We start from the raw sequence: 26,702 nt of genomic DNA, 5'->3' as shown, positions 1-26,702 counted from the left end.
AGATATCCTCAGCCGTGTGGAATTTCAGCAGGCGGACGGCCATTCAGAGCATCCAGGCCCTGTACATATACAATGGCCTGTCCCCAGAGAAACAAAAGTCACCAGGCCAGGTTCCTGATGTCAGTTTGCAGGAGGCACTTGGCACTGTCAAACCAGCCACAGGTGTCTGTGGGGGCACATTCCATCTGGGAGGCATCCTGATCCGTGCAGAATTTCAGCAGGCAGCCGAGCAGGCCGGGCCACCCGGCCCTGGACACGAACGATGGCCTTTCCCCTGAGAAACAAAAGCCACCAGGCCAGGTTCCTGATGTCAGTTTGCAGGAGGCACTTGGCACTGTCAAACCAGCCACAGTTGCCTGTAGGGGCACCTTGCATCTGGGAGATATCCTCAGCCGTGTGGAATTTCAGCAGGCGGACGGCCATTCAGAGCATCCAGGCCCTGTACATATACAATGGCCTGTCCCCAGAGAAAAAAGTCACCAGGCCAGGTTCCTGATGTCAGTTTGCAGGAGGCACTTGGCACTGTCAAACCAGCCATTGTTGCCTGTGGGGGCTCCGTTCATCTAGGCGGTATCCTGATCCGTGCGGAATTTCAGCAGGCAGCCGGCCAATCCAGGCCACCCGGCCCTGGATAGCAACGATGGCCTTTCCCCAGAGAAACAAAAGTCACCATGCCAGGTTCCTGATGTCAGTTTGCAGGAGGCACTTGGCACTGTCAAACCAGCCACAGGTGCCTGTGGGGGCACCTTGCATCTGGGAAGTATCCTGATCCGTGCGGAATTTCAGCAGGCAGCTGGCCACTCTGGGCCTAAGGGTCCAGGATATGAAGCATGGCCTTTCCACAGAGAAACAAAAGTCACCAGGCCAGGTTCCTGATGTCAGTTTGCAGGAGGCACTTGGCACTGTCAAACCAGCCACTGTTGCCCGTGGAGGTACCTTCGGTCTGAGAGGTATCCTGATCCGTTTCGAATTTCAGCAGGCAGCCGGCCACTCTGGGCCACCGGGCCCTAGAGAGGAACGATGGCCTTTCCCCTGAGAAACAAAAGTCACCAGGTCAGGTTCCTGATGTCAGTTTGCAGGAGGCACTTGGCACTGTCAAACCAGCCACAGATGCCTTTGGGGGCACCTTGCATCTGGGAGGTATCCTGATCCGTGCGGAATTTCAGCAGGCAGCCGGCCACTCCGGGCCTTCGGGTCCAGGATGTGAACCATGGCCTTTCCCCAGAGAAACAAAAGTCACCAGGCCAGGTTGCTGATGTCAGTTTGCAGGAGGCACTTGGCACTGTCAAACCAGCCACTGTTGCCTGTGGGAGCACATTTCATCTGGGATGTATCCTCAACCGTTTGGAATTTCAGGAGGCAGCCGTCCACTACGGGCGACCGGCGCTGGGCACGAACTATGGCCTCTCCACAGAAAAACAAAAGTCACCAGGCCAGGTTCCTGATGTCAGTTTGCAGGAGGCACTTGGCACTGTCAAACCAGCCACAGTTGCCTGTAGGGGCACCTTGCATCTGGGAGATATCCTCAGAATTGTGGAATTTCAGCAGGCGGACGGCCATTCAGGGCATCCAGGCCCTGTACATATACAATGGCCTGTCCCCAGAGAAACAAAAGTCACCAGGCCAGGTTCCTGATGTCAGTTTGCAGGAGGCACTTGGCACTGTCAAACCAGCCACTGTTGCCTGTGGGGGCTCCCTTCATCTAGGCGGTATCCTGATCCGTGCGGAATTTCAGCAGGCAGCCGGCAAATCAAGGCCACCCGGCCCTGGATAGCAACGATGGCCTTTCCCCAGAGAAACAAAAGTCACCAGGCCAGGTTCCTGATGTCAGTTTGCAGGAGGCACTTGGCACTGTCAAACCAGCCACTGTTGCCTGTGGGGTCTCCTGTCATCTGGAGGCTATCCTGATTCATGCGGAATTTAACCAGGCAGCCGGCCACCACGGGCCACCGGGCCCTGGACATGAACCATGACCTTTCCCCAGAGAAACAAAAGTCACCAGGCCAGGTTCCTGATGTCAGTTTGCAGGAGGCACTTGGCACTGTCAAACCAGCCACAGGTGCCTGTGGGGGCACCTTGAAACTGGGCGGCATCCTGATCCATTCGGAATTTCAGCAGGCAGAAGGCCACTCCGGGCCTAAGGTTCCAGGATATGAAGCATGGCCTTTCCACAGAGAAACAAAAGTCACCAGGCCAGGTTCCTGATGTCAGTTTGCAGGAGGCACTTGGCACTGTCAAACCAGCCACTGTTGCCTGTGGAGGTACCCTCGGTCTGAGAGGTATCCTGATCCGTTTGGAACTTCAGCAGGCAGCCGGCCACTCCGGGCCACCGGGCCCTAGAGAGGAACGATGGCCTTTCCCCTGAGAAACAAAAGTCACCAGGCCAGGTTCCTGATGTCAGTTTGCAGGAGGCACTTGGCACTGTCAAACCAGCCACTGTTGCCTGTGGGAGCACATTTCATCTGGGATGTATCCTCAACCGTTTGGAATTTCAGGAGGCAGCCGTCCACTACGGGCGACCGGCACTGGGCACGAACTATGGCCTCTCCACAGAGAAACAAAAGTCACCAGGCCAGGTTCCTGATGTCAGTTTGCAGGAGGCACTTGGCACTGTCAAACCAGCCTCAGGTGCCTGTGGGGGCACCTTTAATCTGGGCGGCATCCTGATCCATTCGGAATTTCAGCCGGCAGCCGGCCACTCTGGGCCTAAGGGTTCAGGATATGAAGCATGGCCTTTCCCCAGAGAAACAAAAGTCACCAGGCCAGGTTCCTGATGTCAGTTTGCAGGAGGCACTTGGCACTGTCAAACCAGGCCACAGTTGCCTGTGGAGGTACCTTCGGTCTGAGAGGTATCCTGATCCGTTTGGAATTTCAGCAGGCAGCTGGCCACTCCGGGCCACCGGGCCCTGGACATGTACAATGGCCTTTCCCCAGAGAAACAAAAGTAACCAGGCCAGGTTCCTGATGTCAGTTTGCAGGAGGCACTTGGCACTGTCAAACCAGCCACTGTTGCCTGTGGGGGCACTTTCCATCTGGGAGGCATCCTGATCCGTGCGGAATTTCACCAGGCAGCCGAGCAGGCCGGGCCACCCGGCCCTGGACACGAACGATGGCCTTTCCCCTGAGAAACAAAAGTCACCAGGCCAGGTTCCTGATGTCAGTTTGCAGGAGGCACTTGGCACTGTCCAACCAGCCACAGTTGCCTGTGGGGGCACTTTCCATCTGGGAGGCATCCTGATACGTGCGGAATTTCAGCAGGCAACCAGGCACGCCGGGCCGCAAGACCATGGACGCGAACTATGGCCTTTCCCCAGAGAAAAAAAAGTCACCAGGCCTGGTTCCTGATGTCAGTTTGCAGGAGCCGTTTGGCACTGTCAAACCAGCCACAATTCCCTGTGGGGGCACCTTGCATCTGGGAGATATCCTCAGCCATGCGGAATTTCAGCAGGCGGAGGGCCACTCAGGGCCTCCAGGCCCTGGACATATACAATGGCCTTTCCCCAGACAAACAAAAGTCACCAGGCCAGGTTCCTGATGTCAGTTTGCAGGAGGCACTTGGCACTCTCAAACCAGCCACAGTTGCCTGTAGGGGCACCTTGCATCTGGGCGGCATCCTGATCCGTACAGTATTTCAGCAGGCAGAAGGGCACACTGGGCCGCTAGGCTCTGGAGATGATCTATGACCTTTCCCCAGAGAAACAAAAGTCAGCAGGCCAGGTTCCTGATGTCAGTTTGCAGGAGGCACTTGGCACTGTCAAACCAGCCACTGTTGCCTGTGGAGGTACCTTCGGTCTGAGAGGCATCCTGATCCGTGCGGAATTTCAGCAGGCAGCCAGGCACGCCGGGCTGCTAGGCCCTGGGCACGAACGATGGCCTTTCCCCTGAGAAACAAAAGTCACCAGGCCAGGTTCCTGATGTCAGTTTGCAGGAGGCACTTGGCACTGTCAAACCAGCCACAGTTAGCTCTGGCGGCGCCTTGCATCTGAGAGGTATCCTGATCCGTGCAGAATTTCAGCAGGCAGCCGGCCACTACGGGCCACAAGGCCCTGGACATGAATCATGGCCTTTCCCCAGAGAAACAGAAGTCACCAGGCCAGGTTCCTGATGTCAGTTTGCAGGAGGCACTTGGCACTGTCAAACCAGCCACTGTTGCCTGTGGGGGCACCTTGCATCTGGGAGGTATCGTCAACCGTGAGGAATTTCAGCAGGCGGCAGGCCACTACTTCCCACCCGGCCCTGCACAGAAACCATGACCATTCCCCAGAGAAACATAAGTCACCAGGCCAGGTTCCTGATGTCAGTTTTCAGGAGGCACTTGGCACTGTCAAACCAGCCACAGTTGCCTGTGGGGGCTCCCTTCATCTCGGCCGTATCCTGATCCGTGCGGAATTTCAGCAGGCAGCCGACCAATCCAGGCCACCCGGCCCTGGATAGAAACGATGGCCTTTCCCCTGAGAAACAAAAGTCAACATGCCAGGTTCCTGATGTCAGTTTGCAGGAGGCACTTGGCACTGTCAAACCAGCCACAGATGCCCTTGGGGGCACCTTGCATCTGGGAGGTATCCTGATCCGTGCGGAATTTCAGCAGGCAGCCGGCCACTCCGGGCCTTCGGGTCCAGGATGTGAACCATGGCCTTTCCCCAGAGAAACAAAACTCACCAGGCCAGGTTGCTGATGTCAGTTTGCAGGAGGCACTTGGCACTGTCAAACCAGCCACAGATGTCTTTGGGGGCACCTTGCATCTGGGAGGTATCCTGATCCGTGCGGAATTTCAGCAGGCAGCCGGCCAATCCGGGCCTTCGGGTCCAGGATGTGAACCATGGCCTTTCCCCAGAGAAACAAAAGTCACCAGGCCAGGTTGCTGATGTCAGTTTGCAGGAGGCACATGGCACTGTCAAACCAGCCACAGTTGCCTGTGGGGGCACTTTCCATCTTGGAGGCATCCTGATCCGTGCAGAATTTCAGCAGGCAGCCGAGCAGGCCAGGCCACCCGGCCCTGGACACGAACGATGGCCTTTCCCCTGAGAAACAAAAGTCACCAGGCCAGGTTCCTGATGTCAGTTTGCAGGAGGCACTTGGCACTGTCAAACCAGCCACAGTTGCCTGTAGGGGCACCTTACATCTGGGAGATATCCTCAGCCGTGTGGAATTTCAGCAGGCGGACGGCCATTCAGAGCATCCAGGCCCTGTACATATACAATGGCCTGTCCCCAGAGAAACAAAAGTCACCAGGCCAGGTTCCTGATGTCAGTTTGCAGGAGGCACTTGGCACTGTCAAACCAGCCACTGTTGCCTGTGGAGGTACCTTCGGTCTGAGAGGTATCCTGATCCGTTTGGAATTTCAGCAGGCAGCTGGCCACTCCGGGCCACCGGGCCCTGGACATGTACAATGGCCTTTCCCCAGAGAAACAAAAGTCACCAAGCCAGGTTCCCGATGTCAGTTTGCAGGAGGCACTTGGCACTGTCAAACCAGCCACTGTTGCCTGTGAGGGCTCCCTTCATCTCAGCGGTATCCTGATCCGTGCGGAATTTCAGCAGGCAGCCGGCAAATCCAGGCCACCCGGCCCTGGGTAGCAACGATGGCCTTTCCCCAGAGAAACAAAAGTCACCATGTCAGGTTCCTGATGTCAGTTTGCAGGAGGCACTTGGCACTGTCAAACCAGCCACTGTTGCCTGTGGGGGCACTTTCCATCTGGGAGGCATCCTGATCCGTGCGGAATTTCAGCAGGCAGCCGGCAAATCAAGGCCACCCAGCCCTGGATAGCAACGATGGCCTTTCCCCAGAGAAACAAAAGTCACCATGCCAGATTCCTGATGTCAGTTTGCAGGAGGCACTTGGCACTGTCAAACCAGCCACAGATGCCTGTGGGGGCACCTTGCATCTGGGAAGTGTCCTGATCCGTGCGGAATTTCAGCAGGCAGCTGGCCACTCCGGGCCTAAGGGTCCCGGATATGAAGCATGGCCTTTCCACAGAGAAACAAAAGTCACCAGGCCAGGTTCCTGATGTCAGTTTGCAGGAGGCACTTGGCACTGTCAAACCAGCCACAGTTGCCTGTGGAGGTACCTTCGGTCTGAGAGGTATCCTGATCCGTTTCGAATTTCAGCAGGCAGCCGGACACTCCGGGCTTCCGGGCCCTAGAGAGGAACGATAGCCTTTCCCCTCAGAAACAAAAGTCACAAGGTAAGGTTCCTGATGTCAGTTCAGGAGGCACTTGGCACTGTCAAACCAGCCACAGATGCCTGTGGGGGCACATTCCATCTGGGAGGCATCCTGATCCGTGCGGAATTTCAGCAGGCAGCCGAGCAGGCCGGGCCACCCGGCCCTGGAGACGAACGATGGCCTTACCCCAGAGAAACAAAAGTCACCAGGCCAGGTTCCTGATGTCAGTTTGCAGGAGGCACTTGGCACTGTCAAACCAGCCACAGATGCCTGTGGGGGCATCTTGCATCTGGGAAGTATCCTGAACCGTGCGGAATTTCAGCAGGCAGCTGGCCACTCCGGGCCTAAGGGTCCAGGATATGAAGCATGGCCTTTCCACAGAGAAACAAAAGTCACCAGGCCAGGTTCCTGATGTCAGTTTGCAGGAGGCACTTGGCACTGTCAAACCAGCCACTGTTGCCTGTGGAGGTACCTTCGGTCTGAGAGGTATCCTGATCCGTTTCGAATTTCAGCAGGCAGCCGGCCACCCTGGGCCACCGGGCCCTAGAGAGGAACGATGGCCTTTCCCCTGAGAAACAAAAGTCACCAGGCCAGGTTCCTGATGTCAGTTTGCAGGAGGCACTTGGCACTGTCAAACCAGCCACAGATGCCTTTGGGGGCACCTTGCATCTGGGAGGTATCCTGATCCGTGCGGAATTTCAGCAGGCAGCCGGCCACTCCGGCCCTTGGGGTCCAGGATGTGAACCATGGTCTTTCCCCAGAGAAACAAAAGTCACCAGGCCAGGTTGCTGATGTCAGTTTGCAGGAGGCACTTGGCACTGTCAAACCAGCCACTGTTGCCTGTGGGAGCACATTTCATCTGGGATGTATCCTCAACCGTTTGGAATTTCAGGAGGCAGCCGTCCACTACGGGCGACCGGCGCTGGGCACGAACTATGGCCTCTCCACAGAGAAACAAAAGTCACCAGGCCAGGTTCCTGATGTCAGTTTGCAGGAGGCACTTGGCACTGTCAAACCAGCCACAGGTGTCTGTGGGGGCACCTTGAATCTGGGCGGCATCCTGATCCGTTCGGAATTTCAGCAGGCAGCCGGTCACTCTGGGCCTAAGGGTCCAGGATATGAAGCATGGCCTTTCCCCCGAGAAACAAAAGTCACCAGGCCAGGTTGCTGATGTCAGTTTGCAGGAGGCACTTGGCACTGTCAAACCAGCCACTGTTGCCTGTGGTGGTACCTTCGGTCTGAGAGGTATCCTGATCCGTTTGGAATTTCAGCAGGCAGCTGGCCACTCCGGGCCACCGGGCCCTGGACGTGTACAATGGCCTTTCCCCAGAGAAACAAAAGTCACCAGGCCAGGTTCCTGATGTCAGTTTGCAGGAGGCACTTGGCACTGTCAAACCAGCCACAGTTGCCTGTAGGGGCACCTTGCATCTGGGAGATATCCTCAGAATTGTGGAATTTCAGCAAGCGGACGGCCATTCAGGGCATCCAGGCCCTGTACATATACAATGGCCTGTCCCCAGAGAAACAAAAGTCACCAGGCCAGGTTCCTGATGTCAGTTTGCAGGAGGCACTTGGCACTGTCAAACCAGCCACTGTTGCCTGTGGGGGCTCCCTTCATCTAGGCGGTATCCTGATCCGTGCGGAATTTCAGCAGGCAGCCGGCAAATCAAGGCCACCAGGCCCTGGATAGCAACGATGGCCTTTCCCCAGAGAAACAAAAATCACCATGCCAGGTTCCTGATGTCAGTTTGCAGGAGGCACTTGGCACTGTTAAACCAGCCACTGTTGCCTGTGGGGTCTCCTGTCATCTGGAGGCTATCCTGATTCATGCGGAATTTAACCAGGCAGCCGGCCACTCCAGGCCACCGGGCCCTGGACATGTACAATGGCCTTTCCCCAGAGAAACAAAAGTCACCAAGCCAGGTTCCTGATGTCAGTTTGCAGGAGGCACTTGGCACTGTCAAACCAGCCACAGTTGCCTGTAGGGGCACCTTGCATCTGGGAGATATCCTCAGCTGTGTGGAATTTCAGCAGGCGGACGGCCATTCAGAGCATCCAGGCCCTGTACATATACAATGGCCTGTCCCCAGAGAAACAAAAGTCACCAGGCCAGGTTCCTGATGTCAGTTTGCAGGAGGCACTTGGCACTGTCAAACCAGCCACTGTTGCCTGTGGGGGCTCCCTTCATCTAGGCGGTATCCTGATCCGTGCGGAATTTCAGCAGGCAGCCGGCCAATCCAGGCCACCCGGCCCTGGATAGCAACGATGGCCTTTCCCCAGAGAAACAAAAGTCAACATGCCAGGTTCCTGATGTCAGTTTGCAGGAGGCACTTGGCACTGTCAAACCAGCCACAGATGCCTGTGGGGGCACCTTGCATCTGGGAAGTATCCTGATCCGTGCGGAATTTCAGCAGGCAGCTGGCCACTCCGGCCCTAAGGGTCCAGGATATGAAGCATGGCCTTTCCACAGAGAAACAAAAGTCACCAGGCCAGGTTCCTGATGTCAGTTTGCAGGAGGCACTTGGCACTGTCAAACCAGCCACTGTTGCCTGTGGAGGTACCTTCGGTCTGAGAGGGATCCTGATCCGTTTCGAATTTCAGCAGGCAGCCGGCCACTCTGGGCCACCGGGCCCTGGAGAGGAACGATGGCCTTTCCCCTGAGAAACAAAAGTCACCAGGTCAGGTTCCTGATGTCAGTTTGCAGGAGGCACTTGGCACTGTCAAACCAGCCACCGATGCCTTTGGGGGCACCTTGCATCTGGGAGGTATCCTGATCCGTGCGGAATTTCAGCAGGCAGCCGGCCACTCCGGGCCTTCGGGTCCAGGATGTCAGCCATGGCCTTTCCCCAGAGAAACAAAAGTCACCAGGCCAGGTTGCTGATGTCAGTTTGCAGGAGGCACTTGGCACTGTCAAACCAGCCACTGTTGCCTGTGGGAGCACATTTCATCTGGGATGTATCCTCAACCGTTTGGAATTTCAGGAGGCAGCCGTCCACTACGGGCGACCGGCGCTGGGCACGAACTATGGCCTCTCCACAGAGAAACAAAAGTCACCAGGCCAGGTTCCTGATGTCAGTTTGCAGGAGGCACTTGGCACTGTCAAACCAGCCACAGGTGTCTGTGGGGGCACCTTGAATCTGGGCGGCATCCTGATCCGTTCGGAATTTCAGCAGGCAGCCGGTCACTCTGGGCCTAAGGGTCCAGGATATGAAGCATGGCCTTTCCCCCGAGAAACAAAAGTCACCAGGCCAGGTTCCTGATGTCAGTTTGCAGGAGGCACTTGGCACTGTCAAACCAGCCACTGTTGCCTGTGGAGGTACCTTCGGTCTGAGAGGTATCCTGATCCGTTTGGAATTTCAGCAGGCAGCTGGCCACTCCGGGCCACCGGGCCCTGGACGTGTACAATGGCCTTTCCCCAGAGAAACAAAAGTCACCAGGCCAGGTTCCTGATGTCAGTTTGCAGGAGGCACTTGGCACTGTCAAACCAGCCACAGATGCCTGTGGGGGCACCTTGCATCTGGGAGATATCCTCAGAATTGTGGAATTTCAGCAGGCGGACGGCCATTCAGGGCATCCAGGCCCTGTACATATACAATGGCCTGTCCCCAGAGAAACAAAAGTCACCAGGCCAGGTTCCTGATGTCAGTTTGCAGGAGGCACTTGGCACTGTCAAACCAGCCACTGTTGCCTGTGGGGGCTCCCTTCATCTAGGCGGTATCCTGATCCGTGCGGAATTTCAGCAGGCAGCCGGCAAATCAAGGCCACCAGGCCCTTAATAGCAACGATGGCCTTTCCGCAGAGAAACAAAAATCACCATGCCAGGTTCCTGATGTCAGTTTGCAGGAGGCACTTGGCACTGTTAAACCAGCCACTGTTGCCTGTGGGGTCTCCTGTCATCTGGAGGCTATCCTGATTCATGCGGAATTTAACCAGGCAGCCGGCCACTCCGGGCCACCGGGCCCTGGACATGTACAATGGCCTTTCCCCAGAGAAACAAAAGTCACCAAGCCAGGTTCCTGATGTCAGTTTGCAGGAGGCACTTGGCACTGTCAAACCAGCCACAGTTGCCTGTGGGTGCACTTTGCATCTGGGAGGCATCCTGATCCGTGCGGAATTTCAGCAGGCAGCCGAGCAGGCCGGGCCACCCGGCCCTGGACACGAACGATGGCCTTTCCCCTGAGAAACAAAAGTCACCAGGCCAGGTTCCTGATGTCAGTTTGCAGGAGGCACTTGGCACTGTCAAACCAGCCACAGGTGCCTGTGGGGGCACCTTGAAACTGGGCGGCATCCTGATCCATTCGGAATTTCAGCCGGCAGCCGGCCACTCTGGGCCTAAGGGTTCAGGATATGAAGCATGGCCTTTCCCCAGAGAAACAAAAGTCACCAGGCCAGGTTCCTGATGTCAGTTTGCAGGAGGCACTTGGCACTGTCAAACCAGCCACAGTTGCCTGTGGAGGTACCTTCGGTCTGAGAGGCATCCTGATCCGTTTGGAATTTCAGCAGGCAGCTGGCCACTCCGGGCCACCGGGCCCTGGACATGTACAATGGCCTTTCCCCAGAGAAACAAAAGTCACCAGGCCAGGTTCCTGATGTCAGTTTGCAGGAGGCACTTGGCACTGTCAAACCAGCCACTGTTGCCTGTGGGGGCACTTTCCATCTGGGAGGCATCCTGATCCGTGCGGAATTTCACCAGGCAGCCGAGCAGGCCGGGCCACCCGGCCCTGGACACGAACGATGGCCTTTCCCCTGAGAAACAAAAGTCACCAGGCCAGGTTCCTGATGTCAGTTTGCAGGAGGCACTTGGCACTGTCAAACCAGCCACTGTTGCCTGTGGGAGCACTTTTCATCTGGGATGTATCCTCAACCGTTTGGAATTTCAGGAGGCAGCCGTCCACTACGGGCGACCGGCGCTGGGCACGAACTATGGCCTCTCCACAGAGAAACAAAAGTCACCAGGCCAGGTTCCTGATGTCAGTTTGCTGGAGGCACTTGGCACTGTCAAACCAGCCACAGTTGCCTGTAGGGGCACCTTGCATCTGGGAGATATCCTCAGAATTGTGGAATTTCAGCAGGCGGACGGCCATTCAGGGCATCCAGGCCCTGTACATATACAATGGCCTGTCCCCAGAGAAACAAAAGTCACCAGGCCAGGTTGCTGATGTCAGTTTGCAGGAGGCACTTGGCACTGTCAAACCAGCCACTGTTGCCTGTGGGGGCTCCCTTCATCTAGGCGGTATCCTGATCCGTGCGGAATTTCAGCAGGCAGCCGGCAAATCAAGGCCACCAGGCCCTGGATAGCAACGATGGCCTTTCCCCAGAGAAACAAAAGTCACCATGCCAGGTTCCTGATGTCAGTTTGCAGGAGGCACTTGGCACTGTCAAACCAGCCACAGTTGCCTGTGGGGTCTCCTGTCATCTGGAGGCTATCCTGATTCATGCGGAATTTAACCAGGCAGCCGGCCACCACGGGCCACCGGGCCCTGGACATGAACCATGACCTTTCCCCAGAGAAACAAAAGTCACCAGGCCAGGTTCCTGATGTCAGTTTGCAGGAGGCACTTGGCTCTGTCAAACCAGCCACAGTTGCCTGTAGGTGTACCTTGCATCTGGGCGGCATCCTGATCCATTCGGAATTTCAGCAGGCAGAAGGCCACTCCGGGCCTAAGGTTCCAGGATATGAAGCATGGCCTTTCCACAGAGAAACAAAAGTCACCAGGCCAGGTTCCTGATGTCAGTTTGCAGGAGGCACTTGGCACTGTCAAACCAGCCACTGTTGCCTGTGGAGGTACCCTCGGTCTGAGAGGTATCCTGATCCGTTTGGAACTTCAGCAGGCAGCCGGCCACTCCGGGCCACCGGGCCCTAGAGAGGAACGATGGCCTTTCCCCTGAGAAACAAAAGTCACCAGGCCAGGTTCCTGATGTCAGTTTGCAGGAGGCACTTGGCACTGTCAAACCAGCCACTGTTGCCTGTGGGAGCACATTTCATCTGGGATGTATCCTCAACCGTTTGGAATTTCAGGAGGCAGCCGTCCACTACGGGCGACCGGCACTGGGCACGAACTATGGCCTCTCCACAGAGAAACAAAAGTCACCAGGCCAGGTTCCTGATGTCAGTTTGCAGGAGGCACTTGGCACTGTCAAACCAGCCTCAGGTGCCTGTGGGGGCACCTTTAATCTGGGCGGCATCCTGATCCATTCGGAATTTCAGCCGGCAGCCGGCCACTCTGGGCCTAAGGGTTCAGGATATGAAGCATGGCCTTTCCCCAGAGAAACAAAAGTCACCAGGCCAGGTTCCTGATGTCAGTTTGCAGGAGGCACTTGGCACTGTCAAACCAGGCCACAGTTGCCTGTGGAGGTACCTTCGGTCTGAGAGGTATCCTGATCCGTTTGGAATTTCAGCAGGCAGCTGGCCACTCCGGGCCACCGGGCCCTGGACATGTACAATGGCCTTTCCCCAGAGAAACAAAAGTAACCAGGCCAGGTTCCTGATGTCAGTTTGCAGGAGGCACTTGGCACTGTCAAACCAGCCACTGTTGCCTGTGGGGGCACTTTCCATCTGGGAGGCATCCTGATCCGTGCGGAATTTCACCAGGCAGCCGAGCAGGCCGGGCCACCCGGCCCTGGACACGAACGATGGCCTTTCCCCTGAGAAACAAAAGTCACCAGGCCAGGTTCCTGATGTCAGTTTGCAGGAGGCACTTGGCACTGTCCAACCAGCCACAGTTGCCTGTGGGGGCACTTTCCATCTGGGAGGCATCCTGATACGTGCGGAATTTCAGCAGGCAACCAGGCACGCCGGGCCGCAAGACCATGGACGCGAACTATGGCCTTTCCCCAGAGAAAAAAAAGTCACCAGGCCTGGTTCCTGATGTCAGTTTGCAGGAGCCGTTTGGCACTGTCAAACCAGCCACAATTCCCTGTGGGGGCACCTTGCATCTGGGAGATATCCTCAGCCATGCGGAATTTCAGCAGGCGGAGGGCCACTCAGGGCCTCCAGGCCCTGGACATATACAATGGCCTTTCCCCAGACAAACAAAAGTCACCAGGCCAGGTTCCTGATGTCAGTTTGCAGGAGGCACTTGGCACTCTCAAACCAGCCACAGTTGCCTGTAGGGGCACCTTGCATCTGGGCGGCATCCTGATCCGTACAGTATTTCAGCAGGCAGAAGGGCACACTGGGCCGCTAGGCTCTGGAGATGATCTATGACCTTTCCCCAGAGAAACAAAAGTCAGCAGGCCAGGTTCCTGATGTCAGTTTGCAGGAGGCACTTGGCACTGTCAAACCAGCCACTGTTGCCTGTGGAGGTACCTTCGGTCTGAGAGGCATCCTGATCCGTGCGGAATTTCAGCAGGCAGCCAGGCACGCCGGGCTGCTAGGCCCTGGGCACGAACGATGGCCTTTCCCCTGAGAAACAAAAGTCACCAGGCCAGGTTCCTGATGTCAGTTTGCAGGAGGCACTTGGCACTGTCAAACCAGCCACAGTTAGCTCTGGCGGCGCCTTGCATCTGAGAGGTATCCTGATCCGTGCAGAATTTCAGCAGGCAGCCGGCCACTACGGGCCACAAGGCCCTGGACATGAATCATGGCCTTTCCCCAGAGAAACAGAAGTCACCAGGCCAGGTTCCTGATGTCAGTTTGCAGGAGGCACTTGGCACTGTCAAACCAGCCACTGTTGCCTGTGGGGGCACCTTGCATCTGGGAGGTATCGTCAACCGTGAGGAATTTCAGCAGGCGGCAGGCCACTACTTCCCACCCGGCCCTGCACAGAAACCATGACCATTCCCCAGAGAAACATAAGTCACCAGGCCAGGTTCCTGATGTCAGTTTTCAGGAGGCACTTGGCACTGTCAAACCAGCCACAGTTGCCTGTGGGGGCTCCCTTCATCTCGGCCGTATCCTGATCCGTGCGGAATTTCAGCAGGCAGCCGACCAATCCAGGCCACCCGGCCCTGGATAGAAACGATGGCCTTTCCCCTGAGAAACAAAAGTCAACATGCCAGGTTCCTGATGTCAGTTTGCAGGAGGCACTTGGCACTGTCAAACCAGCCACAGATGCCCTTGGGGGCACCTTGCATCTGGGAGGTATCCTGATCCGTGCGGAATTTCAGCAGGCAGCCGGCCACTCCGGGCCTTCGGGTCCAGGATGTGAACCATGGCCTTTCCCCAGAGAAACAAAACTCACCAGGCCAGGTTGCTGATGTCAGTTTGCAGGAGGCACTTGGCACTGTCAAACCAGCCACAGATGTCTTTGGGGGCACCTTGCATCTGGGAGGTATCCTGATCCGTGCGGAATTTCAGCAGGCAGCCGGCCAATCCGGGCCTTCGGGTCCAGGATGTGAACCATGGCCTTTCCCCAGAGAAACAAAAGTCACCAGGCCAGGTTGCTGATGTCAGTTTGCAGGAGGCACATGGCACTGTCAAACCAGCCACAGTTGCCTGTGGGGGCACTTTCCATCTTGGAGGCATCCTGATCCGTGCAGAATTTCAGCAGGCAGCCGAGCAGGCCAGGCCACCCGGCCCTGGACACGAACGATGGCCTTTCCCCTGAGAAACAAAAGTCACCAGGCCAGGTTCCTGATGTCAGTTTGCAGGAGGCACTTGGCACTGTCAAACCAGCCACAGTTGCCTGTAGGGGCACCTTACATCTGGGAGATATCCTCAGCCGTGTGGAATTTCAGCAGGCGGACGGCCATTCAGAGCATCCAGGCCCTGTACATATACAATGGCCTGTCCCCAGAGAAACAAAAGTCACCAGGCCAGGTTCCTGATGTCAGTTTGCAGGAGGCACTTGGCACTGTCAAACCAGCCACTGTTGCCTGTGGAGGTACCTTCGGTCTGAGAGGTATCCTGATCCGTTTGGAATTTCAGCAGGCAGCTGGCCACTCCGGGCCACCGGGCCCTGGACATGTACAATGGCCTTTCCCCAGAGAAACAAAAGTCACCAAGCCAGGTTCCCGATGTCAGTTTGCAGGAGGCACTTGGCACTGTCAAACCAGCCACTGTTGCCTGTGAGGGCTCCCTTCATCTCAGCGGTATCCTGATCCGTGCGGAATTTCAGCAGGCAGCCGGCAAATCCAGGCCACCCGGCCCTGGGTAGCAACGATGGCCTTTCCCCAGAGAAACAAAAGTCACCATGTCAGGTTCCTGATGTCAGTTTGCAGGAGGCACTTGGCACTGTCAAACCAGCCACTGTTGCCTGTGGGGGCACTTTCCATCTGGGAGGCATCCTGATCCGTGCGGAATTTCAGCAGGCAGCCGGCAAATCAAGGCCACCCAGCCCTGGATAGCAACGATGGCCTTTCCCCAGAGAAACAAAAGTCACCATGCCAGATTCCTGATGTCAGTTTGCAGGAGGCACTTGGCACTGTCAAACCAGCCACAGATGCCTGTGGGGGCACCTTGCATCTGGGAAGTGTCCTGATCCGTGCGGAATTTCAGCAGGCAGCTGGCCACTCCGGGCCTAAGGGTCCCGGATATGAAGCATGGCCTTTCCACAGAGAAACAAAAGTCACCAGGCCAGGTTCCTGATGTCAGTTTGCAGGAGGCACTTGGCACTGTCAAACCAGCCACAGTTGCCTGTGGAGGTACCTTCGGTCTGAGAGGTATCCTGATCCGTTTCGAATTTCAGCAGGCAGCCGGACACTCCGGGCTTCCGGGCCCTAGAGAGGAACGATAGCCTTTCCCCTCAGAAACAAAAGTCACAAGGTAAGGTTCCTGATGTCAGTTCAGGAGGCACTTGGCACTGTCAAACCAGCCACAGATGCCTGTGGGGGCACATTCCATCTGGGAGGCATCCTGATCCGTGCGGAATTTCAGCAGGCAGCCGAGCAGGCCGGGCCACCCGGCCCTGGAGACGAACGATGGCCTTACCCCAGAGAAACAAAAGTCACCAGGCCAGGTTCCTGATGTCAGTTTGCAGGAGGCACTTGGCACTGTCAAACCAGCCACAGATGCCTGTGGGGGCATCTTGCATCTGGGAAGTATCCTGAACCGTGCGGAATTTCAGCAGGCAGCTGGCCACTCCGGGCCTAAGGGTCCAGGATATGAAGCATGGCCTTTCCACAGAGAAACAAAAGTCACCAGGCCAGGTTCCTGATGTCAGTTTGCAGGAGGCACTTGGCACTGTCAAACCAGCCACTGTTGCCTGTGGAGGTACCTTCGGTCTGAGAGGTATCCTGATCCGTTTCGAATTTCAGCAGGCAGCCGGCCACCCTGGGCCACCGGGCCCTAGAGAGGAACGATGGCCTTTCCCCTGAGAAACAAAAGTCACCAGGCCAGGTTCCTGATGTCAGTTTGCAGGAGGCACTTGGCACTGTCAAACCAGCCACAGATGCCTTTGGGGGCACCTTGCATCTGGGAGGTATCCTGATCCGTGCGGAATTTCAGCAGGCAGCCGGCCACTCCGGCCCTTGGGGTCCAGGATGTGAACCATGGTCTTTCCCCAGAGAAACAAAAGTCACCAGGCCAGGTTGCTGATGTCAGTTTGCAGGAGGCACTTGGCACTGTCAAACCAGCCACTGTTGCCTGTGGGAGCACATTTCATCTGGGATGTATCCTCAACCGTTTGGAATTTCAGGAGGCAGCCGTCCACTACGGGCGACCGGCGCTGGGCACGAACTATGGCCTCTCCACAGAGAAACAAAAGTCACCAGGCCAGGTTCCTGATGTCAGTTTGCAGGAGGCACTTGGCACTGTCAAACCAGCCACAGGTGTCTGTGGGGGCACCTTGAATCTGGGCGGCATCCTGATCCGTTCGGAATTTCAGCAGGCAGCCGGTCACTCTGGGCCTAAGGGTCCAGGATATGAAGCATGGCCTTTCCCCCGAGAAACAAAAGTCACCAGGCCAGGTTGCTGATGTCAGTTTGCAGGAGGCACTTGGCACTGTCAAACCAGCCACTGTTGCCTGTGGTGGTACCTTCGGTCTGAGAGGTATCCTGATCCGTTTGGAATTTCAGCAGGCAGCTGGCCACTCCGGGCCACCGGGCCCTGGACGTGTACAATGGCCTTTCCCCAGAGAAACAAAAGTCACCAGGCCAGGTTCCTGATGTCAGTTTGCAGGAGGCACTTGGCACTGTCAAACCAGCCACAGTTGCCTGTAGGGGCACCTTGCATCTGGGAGATATCCTCAGAATTGTGGAATTTCAGCAAGCGGACGGCCATTCAGGGCATCCAGGCCCTGTACATATACAATGGCCTGTCCCCAGAGAAACAAAAGTCACCAGGCCAGGTTCCTGATGTCAGTTTGCAGGAGGCACTTGGCACTGTCAAACCAGCCACTGTTGCCTGTGGGGGCTCCCTTCATCTAGGCGGTATCCTGATCCGTGCGGAATTTCAGCAGGCAGCCGGCAAATCAAGGCCACCAGGCCCTGGATAGCAACGATGGCCTTTCCCCAGAGAAACAAAAATCACCATGCCAGGTTCCTGATGTCAGTTTGCAGGAGGCACTTGGCACTGTTAAACCAGCCACTGTTGCCTGTGGGGTCTCCTGTCATCTGGAGGCTATCCTGATTCATGCGGAATTTAACCAGGCAGCCGGCCACTCCAGGCCACCGGGCCCTGGACATGTACAATGGCCTTTCCCCAGAGAAACAAAAGTCACCAAGCCAGGTTCCTGATGTCAGTTTGCAGGAGGCACTTGGCACTGTCAAACCAGCCACAGTTGCCTGTAGGGGCACCTTGCATCTGGGAGATATCCTCAGCTGTGTGGAATTTCAGCAGGCGGACGGCCATTCAGAGCATCCAGGCCCTGTACATATACAATGGCCTGTCCCCAGAGAAACAAAAGTCACCAGGCCAGGTTCCTGATGTCAGTTTGCAGGAGGCACTTGGCACTGTCAAACCAGCCACTGTTGCCTGTGGGGGCTCCCTTCATCTAGGCGGTATCCTGATCCGTGCGGAATTTCAGCAGGCAGCCGGCCAATCCAGGCCACCCGGCCCTGGATAGCAACGATGGCCTTTCCCCAGAGAAACAAAAGTCAACATGCCAGGTTCCTGATGTCAGTTTGCAGGAGGCACTTGGCACTGTCAAACCAGCCACAGATGCCTGTGGGGGCACCTTGCATCTGGGAAGTATCCTGATCCGTGCGGAATTTCAGCAGGCAGCTGGCCACTCCGGCCCTAAGGGTCCAGGATATGAAGCATGGCCTTTCCACAGAGAAACAAAAGTCACCAGGCCAGGTTCCTGATGTCAGTTTGCAGGAGGCACTTGGCACTGTCAAACCAGCCACTGTTGCCTGTGGAGGTACCTTCGGTCTGAGAGGGATCCTGATCCGTTTCGAATTTCAGCAGGCAGCCGGCCACTCTGGGCCACCGGGCCCTGGAGAGGAACGATGGCCTTTCCCCTGAGAAACAAAAGTCACCAGGTCAGGTTCCTGATGTCAGTTTGCAGGAGGCACTTGGCACTGTCAAACCAGCCACCGATGCCTTTGGGGGCACCTTGCATCTGGGAGGTATCCTGATCCGTGCGGAATTTCAGCAGGCAGCCGGCCACTCCGGGCCTTCGGGTCCAGGATGTCAGCCATGGCCTTTCCCCAGAGAAACAAAAGTCACCAGGCCAGGTTGCTGATGTCAGTTTGCAGGAGGCACTTGGCACTGTCAAACCAGCCACTGTTGCCTGTGGGAGCACATTTCATCTGGGATGTATCCTCAACCGTTTGGAATTTCAGGAGGCAGCCGTCCACTACGGGCGACCGGCGCTGGGCACGAACTATGGCCTCTCCACAGAGAAACAAAAGTCACCAGGCCAGGTTCCTGATGTCAGTTTGCAGGAGGCACTTGGCACTGTCAAACCAGCCACAGGTGTCTGTGGGGGCACCTTGAATCTGGGCGGCATCCTGATCCGTTCGGAATTTCAGCAGGCAGCCGGTCACTCTGGGCCTAAGGGTCCAGGATATGAAGCATGGCCTTTCCCCCGAGAAACAAAAGTCACCAGGCCAGGTTCCTGATGTCAGTTTGCAGGAGGCACTTGGCACTGTCAAACCAGCCACTGTTGCCTGTGGAGGTACCTTCGGTCTGAGAGGTATCCTGATCCGTTTGGAATTTCAGCAGGCAGCTGGCCACTCCGGGCCACCGGGCCCTGGACGTGTACAATGGCCTTTCCCCAGAGAAACAAAAGTCACCAGGCCAGGTTCCTGATGTCAGTTTGCAGGAGGCACTTGGCACTGTCAAACCAGCCACAGATGCCTGTGGGGGCACCTTGCATCTGGGAGATATCCTCAGAATTGTGGAATTTCAGCAGGCGGACGGCCATTCAGGGCATCCAGGCCCTGTACATATACAATGGCCTGTCCCCAGAGAAACAAAAGTCACCAGGCCAGGTTCCTGATGTCAGTTTGCAGGAGGCACTTGGCACTGTCAAACCAGCCACTGTTGCCTGTGGGGGCTCCCTTCATCTAGGCGGTATCCTGATCCGTGCGGAATTTCAGCAGGCAGCCGGCAAATCAAGGCCACCAGGCCCTTAATAGCAACGATGGCCTTTCCGCAGAGAAACAAAAATCACCATGCCAGGTTCCTGATGTCAGTTTGCAGGAGGCACTTGGCACTGTTAAACCAGCCACTGTTGCCTGTGGGGTCTCCTGTCATCTGGAGGCTATCCTGATTCATGCGGAATTTAACCAGGCAGCCGGCCACTCCGGGCCACCGGGCCCTGGACATGTACAATGGCCTTTCCCCAGAGAAACAAAAGTCACCAAGCCAGGTTCCTGATGTCAGTTTGCAGGAGGCACTTGGCACTGTCAAACCAGCCACAGTTGCCTGTGGGTGCACTTTGCATCTGGGAGGCATCCTGATCCGTGCGGAATTTCAGCAGGCAGCCGAGCAGGCCGGGCCACCCGGCCCTGGACACGAACGATGGCCTTTCCCCTGAGAAACAAAAGTCACCAGGCCAGGTTCCTGATGTCAGTTTGCAGAAGGCACTTGGCACTGTCAAACCAGCCACTGTTGCCTGTAGGGGCACCTTGCATCTGGGAGATATCCTCAGCCGTGTGGAATTTCAGCAGGCGGACGGCCATTCAGAGCATCCAGGCCCTGTACATATACAATGGCCTGTCCCCAGAGAAACAAAAGTCACCAGGCCAGGTTCCTGATGTCAGTTTGCAGGAGGCACTTGGCACTGTCAAACCAGCCACAGATGCCTGTGGGGGCACCTTGCATCTGGGAAGTATCCTGATCCGTGCGGAATTTCAGCAGGCAGCTGGCCACTCCGGGCCTAAGGGTCCAGGATATGAAGCATGGCCTTTCCCCCGAGAAACAAAAGTCACCATGCCAGGTTCCTGATGTCAGTTTGCAGGAGGCACTTGGCACTGTCAAACCAGCCACTGTTGCCTCTGGAGGTACCTTCGGTCTGAGAGGAATCCTGATCCGTTTCGAATTTCAGCAGGCAGCCGGCCACTCTGGGCCACCGGGCCCTAGAGAGGAACGATGGCCTTTCCCCTGAGAAACAAAAGTCACCAGGTCAGGTTCCTGATGTCAGTTTGCAGGAGGCACTTGGCACTGTCAAACCAACCGCAGGTGCCTTTGGGGGCACCTTGCATCTGGGAGGTATCCTGATCCGTGCGGAATTTCAGCAGGCAGCCGGCCACTCCGGGCCTTCGGGTCCAGGATGTGAACCATGACCTTTCCCCAGAGAAACAAAAGTCACCAGGCCAGGTTCCTGATGTCAGTTTGCAGGAGGCACTTGGCTCTGTCAAACCAGCCACAGTTGCCTGTAGGTGTACCTTGCATCTGGGCGGCATCCTGATCCATTCGGAATTTCAGCAGGCAGGTGGCCACTCCTGGCCTAAGGGTCCAGGATATGAAGCATGGCCTTTCCACAGAGAAACAAAAGTCACCATGCCAGGTTCCTGATGTCAGTTTGCAGGAGGCACTTGGCACTGTCAAACCAGCCACTGTTGCCTCTGGAGGTACCTTCGGTCTGAGAGGGATCCTGATCCGTTTCGAATTTCAGCAGGCAGCCGGCCACTCTGGGCCACCGGGCCCTAGAGAGGAACGATGGCCTTTCCCCTGAGAAACAAAAGTCACCAGGTCAGGTTCCTGATGTCAGTTTGCAGGAGGCACTTGGCACTGTCAAACCAGCCACAGACGCCTTTGGGGGCACCTTGCATCTGGGAGGTATCCTGATCCGTGCGGAATTTCAGCAGGCAGCCAGGCACGCCGGGCCGCAAGACCATGGACGCGAACTATGGCCTTTCCCCAGAGAAACAAAAGTCACCAGGCCAGGTTCCTGATGTCAGTTTGCAGGAGCCATTTGGCACTGTCAAACCAGCCACAATTCCCTGTGGGGGCACCTTGCATCTGGGAGATATCCTCAGCCATGCGGAATTTCAGCAGGCGGAGGGCCACTCAGGGCCTCCAGGCCCTGGACATATACAATGGCCTTTCCCCAGAGAAACAAAAGTCACCAGGCCAGGTTCCTGATGTCAGTTTGCAGGAGGCACTTGGCACTCTCAAACCAGCCGCAGTTGCCTGTAGGGGCACCTTGCATCTGGGCGGCATCCTGATCCGTACAGTATTTCAGCAGGCAGAAGGGCACACAGGGCCGCTAGGCTCTGGAGACGATCTATGACCTTTCCCCAGAGAAACAAAAGTCACCAGGCCAGGTTCCTGATGTCAGTTTGCAGGAGGCACTTGGCACTGTCAAACCAGCCACAGATGCCTGTGGGGGCACCTTGCATCTGGGAAGTATCCTGATCCGTGCGGAATTTCAGCAGGCAGCTGGCCACTCCGGGCCTAAGGGTCCAGGATATGAAGCATGGCCTTTCCACAGAGAAACAAAAGTCACCAGGCCAGGTTCCTGATGTCAGTTGGCAGGAGGCACTTGGCACTGTCAAACCAGCCACAGTTGCCTGTGGAGGTACCTTCGATCTGAGAGGGATCCTGATCCGTTTCGAATTTCAGCAGGCAGCCGGCCACTCTGGGCCACCGGGCCCTAGAGAGGAACGATGGCCTTTCCCCTGAGAAACAAAAGTCACCAGGTCAGGTTCCTGATGTCAGTTTGCAGGAGGCACTTGGCACTGTCAAACCAGCCACAGATGCCTTTGGGGGCACCTTGCATCTGGGAGGTATCCTGATCCGTGCGGAATTTCAGCAGGCAGCCGGCCACTCCGGGCCTTCGGGTCCAGGATGTGAACCATGGCCTTTCCCCAGAGAAACAAAAGTCACCAGGCCAGGTTCCTGATGTCAGTTTGCAGGAGGCACTTGGCACTGTCAAACCAGCCACTGTTGCCTGTGGGAGCACATTTCATCTGGGATGTATCCTCAACCGTTTGGAATTTCAGGAGGCAGCCGTCCACTACGGGCGACTGGCGCTGGGCACGAACTATGGCCTCTCCACAGAGAAACAAAAGTCACCAGGCCAGGTTCCTGATGTCAGTTTGCAGGAGGCACTTGGCACTGTCAAACCAGCCACTGTTGCCTGTGGGGGCACTTTCCATCTGGGAGGCATCCTGATCCGTGCGGAATTTCAGCAGGCAGCCAGGCACGCCGGGCCGCAAGACCATGGACGCGAACTATTGCCTTTCCCCAGAGAAACAAAAGTCACCAGGCCAGGTTCCTGATGTCAGTTTGCAGGAGCCATTTGGCACTGTCAAACCAGCCACAATTCCCTGTGGGGGCACCTTGCATCTGGGAGATATCCTCAGCCATGCGGAATTTCAGCAGGCGGAGGGCCACTCAGGGCCTCCAGGCCCTGGACATATACAATGGCCTTTCCCCAGAGAAACAAAAGTCACCAGGCCAGGTTCCTGATGTCAGTTTGCAGGAGGCACTTGGCACTGTCAAACCAGCCACAGTTGCCTGTAGGGGCACCTTGCATCTGGGCGGCATCCTGATCCGTACAGTATTTCAGCAGGCAGAAGGGCACACAGGGCCGCTAGGCTCTGGAGACGATCTATGACCTTTCCCCAGAGAAACAAAAGTCACCAGGCCAGGTTCCTGATGTCAGTTTGCAGGAGTCACTTGGCACTGTCAAACCAGCCACTGTTGCCTGTGGAGGTACCTTCGGTCTGAGAGGTATCCTGATCCGTTTGGAATTTCAGCAGGCAGCTGGCCACTCCGGGCCACCGGGCCCTGGACGTGTACAATGGCCTTTCCCCAGAGAAACAAAAGTCACCAGGCCAGGTTCCTGATGTCAGTTTGCAGGAGGCACTTGGCACTGTCAAACCAGCCACAGTTGCCTGTAGGGGCACCTTGCATCTGGGAGATATCCTCAGAATTGTGGAATTTCAGCAGGCGGACGGCCATTCAGGGCATCCAGGCCCTGTACATATACAATGGCCTGTCCCCAGAGAAACAAAAGTCACCAGGCCAGGTTCCTGATGTCAGTTTGCAGGAGGCACTTGGCACTGTCAAACCAGCCACTGTTGCCTGTGGGGGCTCCCTTCATATAGGCGGTATCCTGATCCGTGCGGAATTTCAGCAGGCAGCCGGCAAATCAAGGCCACCAGGCCCTGGATAGCAACGATGGCCTTTCCGCAGAGAAACAAAAATCACCATGCCAGGTTCCTGATGTCAGTTTGCAGGAGGCACTTGGCACTGTTAAACCAGCCACTGTTGCCTGTGGGGTCTCCTGTCATCTGGAGGCTATCCTGATTCATGCGGAATTTAACCAGGCAGCCGGCCACTCTGGGCCACCGGGCCCTGGACATGTACAATGGCCTTTCCCCAGAGAAACAAAAGTCACCAAGCCAGGTTCCTGATGTCAGTTTGCAGGAGGCACTTGGCACTGTCAAACCAGCCACAGTTGCCTGTGGGTGCACTTTGCATCTGGGAGGCATCCGGATCCGTGCGGAATTTCAGCAGGCAGCCGAGCAGGCCGGGCCACCCGGCCCTGGACACGAACGATGGCCTTTCCCCTGAGAAACAAAAGTCACCAGGCCAGGTTCCTGATGTCAGTTTGCAGAAGGCACTTGGCACTGTCAAACCAGCCACTGTTGCCTGTAGGGGCACCTTGCATCTGGGAGATATCCTCAGCCGTGTGGAATTTCAGCAGGCGGACGGCCATTCAGAGCATCCAGGCCCTGTACATATACAATGGCCTGTCCCCAGAGAAACAAAAGTCACCAGGCCAGGTTCCTGATGTCAGTTTGCAGGAGGCACTTGGCACTGTCAAACCAGCCACAGATGCCTGTGGGGGCACCTTGCATCTGGGAGGTATCCTGATCCGTGCGGAATTTCAGCAGGCAGCCGGCCACTCCGGGCCTTCGGGTCCAGGATGTGAACCATGACCTTTCCCCAGAGAAACAAAAGTCACCAGGCCAGGTTCCTGATGTCAGTTTGCAGGAGGCACTTGGCTCTGTCAAACCAGCCACAGTTGCCTGTAGGTGTACCTTGCATCTGGGCGGCATCCTGATCCATTCGGAATTTCAGCAGGCAGGTGGCCACTCCGGGCCTAAGGGTCCAGGATATGAAGCATGGCCTTTCCACAGAGAAAGAAAAGTCACCATGCCAGGTTCCTGATGTCAGTTTGCAGGAGGCACTTGGCACTGTCAAACCAGCCACTGTTGCCTCTGGAGGTACCTTCGGTCTGAGAGGGATCCTGATCCGTTTCGAATTTCAGCAGGCAGCCGGCCACTCTGGGCCACCGGGCCCTAGAGAGGAACGATGGCCTTTCCCCTGAGAAACAAAAGTCACCAGGTCAGGTTCCTGATGTCAGTTTGCAGGAGGCACTTGGCACTGTCAAACCAGCCACTGTTGCCTGTGGGAGCACATTTCATCTGGGATGTATCCTCAACCGTTTGGAATTTCAGGAGGCAGCCGTCCACTACGGGCGACCGGCGCTGGGCACGAACTATGCCCTCTCCACAGAGAAACAAAAGTCACCAGGCCAGGTTCCTGATGTCAGTTTGCAGGAGGCACTTGGCACTGTCAAACCAGCCACAGTTGCCTGTGGGGGCACTTTCCATCTGGGAGGCATCCTGATCCATGCGGAATTTCAGCAGGCAGCCAGGCACGCCAGGCCGCAAGACCATGGACGCGAACTATGGCCTTTCCCCAGAGAAACAAAAGTCACCAGGCCAGGTTCCTGATGTCAGTTTGCAGGAGCCATTTGGCACTGTCAAACCAGCCACAATTCCCTGTGGGGGCACCTTGCATCTGGGAGATACCCTCAGCCATGCGGAATTTCAGCAGGCGGAGGGCCACTCAGGGCCTCCAGGCCCTGGACATATACAATGGCCTTTCCCCAGACAAACAAAAGTCACCAGGCCAGGTTCCTGATGTCAGTTTGCAGGAGGCACTTGGCACTCTCAAACCAGCCACAGTTGCCTGTAGGGGCACCTTGCATCTGGGCGGCATCCTGATCCGTACAGTATTTCAGCAGGCAGAAGGGCACACAGGGCCGCTAGGCTCTGGAGACGATCTATGACCTTTCCCCAGAGAAACAAAAGTCACCAGGCCAGGTTCCTGATGTCAGTTTGCAGGAGGCACTTGGCACTGTCAAACCAGCCACAGATGCCTGTGGGGGCACCTTGCATCTGGGAAGTATCCTGATCCGTGCGGAATTTCAGCAGGCAGCTGGCCACTCCGGGCCTAAGGGTCCAGGATATGAAGCATGGCCTTTCCACAGAGAAACAAAAGTCACCATGCCAGGTTCCTGATGTCAGTTTGCAGGAGGCACTTGGCACTGTCAAACCAGCAGCTGTTGCCTGTGGAGGTACCTTCGGTCTGAGAGGTATCCTGATCCGTTTCGAATTTCAGCAGGCAGCCGGCCACTCTGGGCCACCGGGCCCTAGAGAGGAACGATGGCCTTTCCCCTGAGAAACAAAAGTCACCAGGTCAGGTTCCTGATGTCAGTTTGCAGGAGGCACTTGGCACTGTCAAACCAGCCACAGTTGCCTGTGGGGGCACTTTCCATCTGGGAGGCATCCTGATCCGTGCGGAATTTCAGCAGGCAGCCAGGCACGCCGGGCCGCAAGACCATGGACGCGAACTATGGCCTTTCCCCAGAGAAACAAAAGTCACCAGGCCAGGTTCCTGATGTCAGTTTGCAGGAGCCATTTGGCACTGTCAAACCAGCCACAATTCCTTGTGGGGGCACCTTGCATCTGGGAGATATCCTCAGCCATGCGGAATTTCAGCAGGCGGAGGGCCACTCAGGGCCTCCAGGCCCTGGACATATACAATGGCCTTTCCCCAGAGAAACAAAAGTCACCAGGCCAGGTTCCTGATGTCAGTTTGCAGGAGGCACTTGGCACTCTCAAACCAGCCACAGTTGCCTGTAGGGGCACCTTGCATCTGGGCAGCATCCTGATCCGTACAGTATTTCAGCAGGCAGAAGGGCACACAGGGCCGCTAGGCTCTGGAGACGATCTATGACCTTTCCCCAGAGAAACAAAAGTCACCAGGCCAGGTTCCTGATGTCAGTTTGCAGGAGGCACTTGGCACTGTCAAACCAGCCACAGATGCCTGTGGGGGCACCTTGCATCTGGGAAGTATCCTGATCCGTGCGGAATTTCAGCAGGCAGCTGGCCACTCCGGGCCTAAGGGTCCAGGATATGAAGCATGGCCTTTCCCCAGAGAAACAAAAGTCACCATGCCAGGTTCCT

The sequence above is a fragment of the Passer domesticus genome, chromosome 11, assembly GCF_036417665.1.
Source record: "Passer domesticus isolate bPasDom1 chromosome 11, bPasDom1.hap1, whole genome shotgun sequence".
In the NCBI taxonomy this organism is placed as follows: Eukaryota; Metazoa; Chordata; class Aves; order Passeriformes; family Passeridae; genus Passer; species Passer domesticus.
This window is presented reverse-complemented; position numbering follows the sequence as displayed.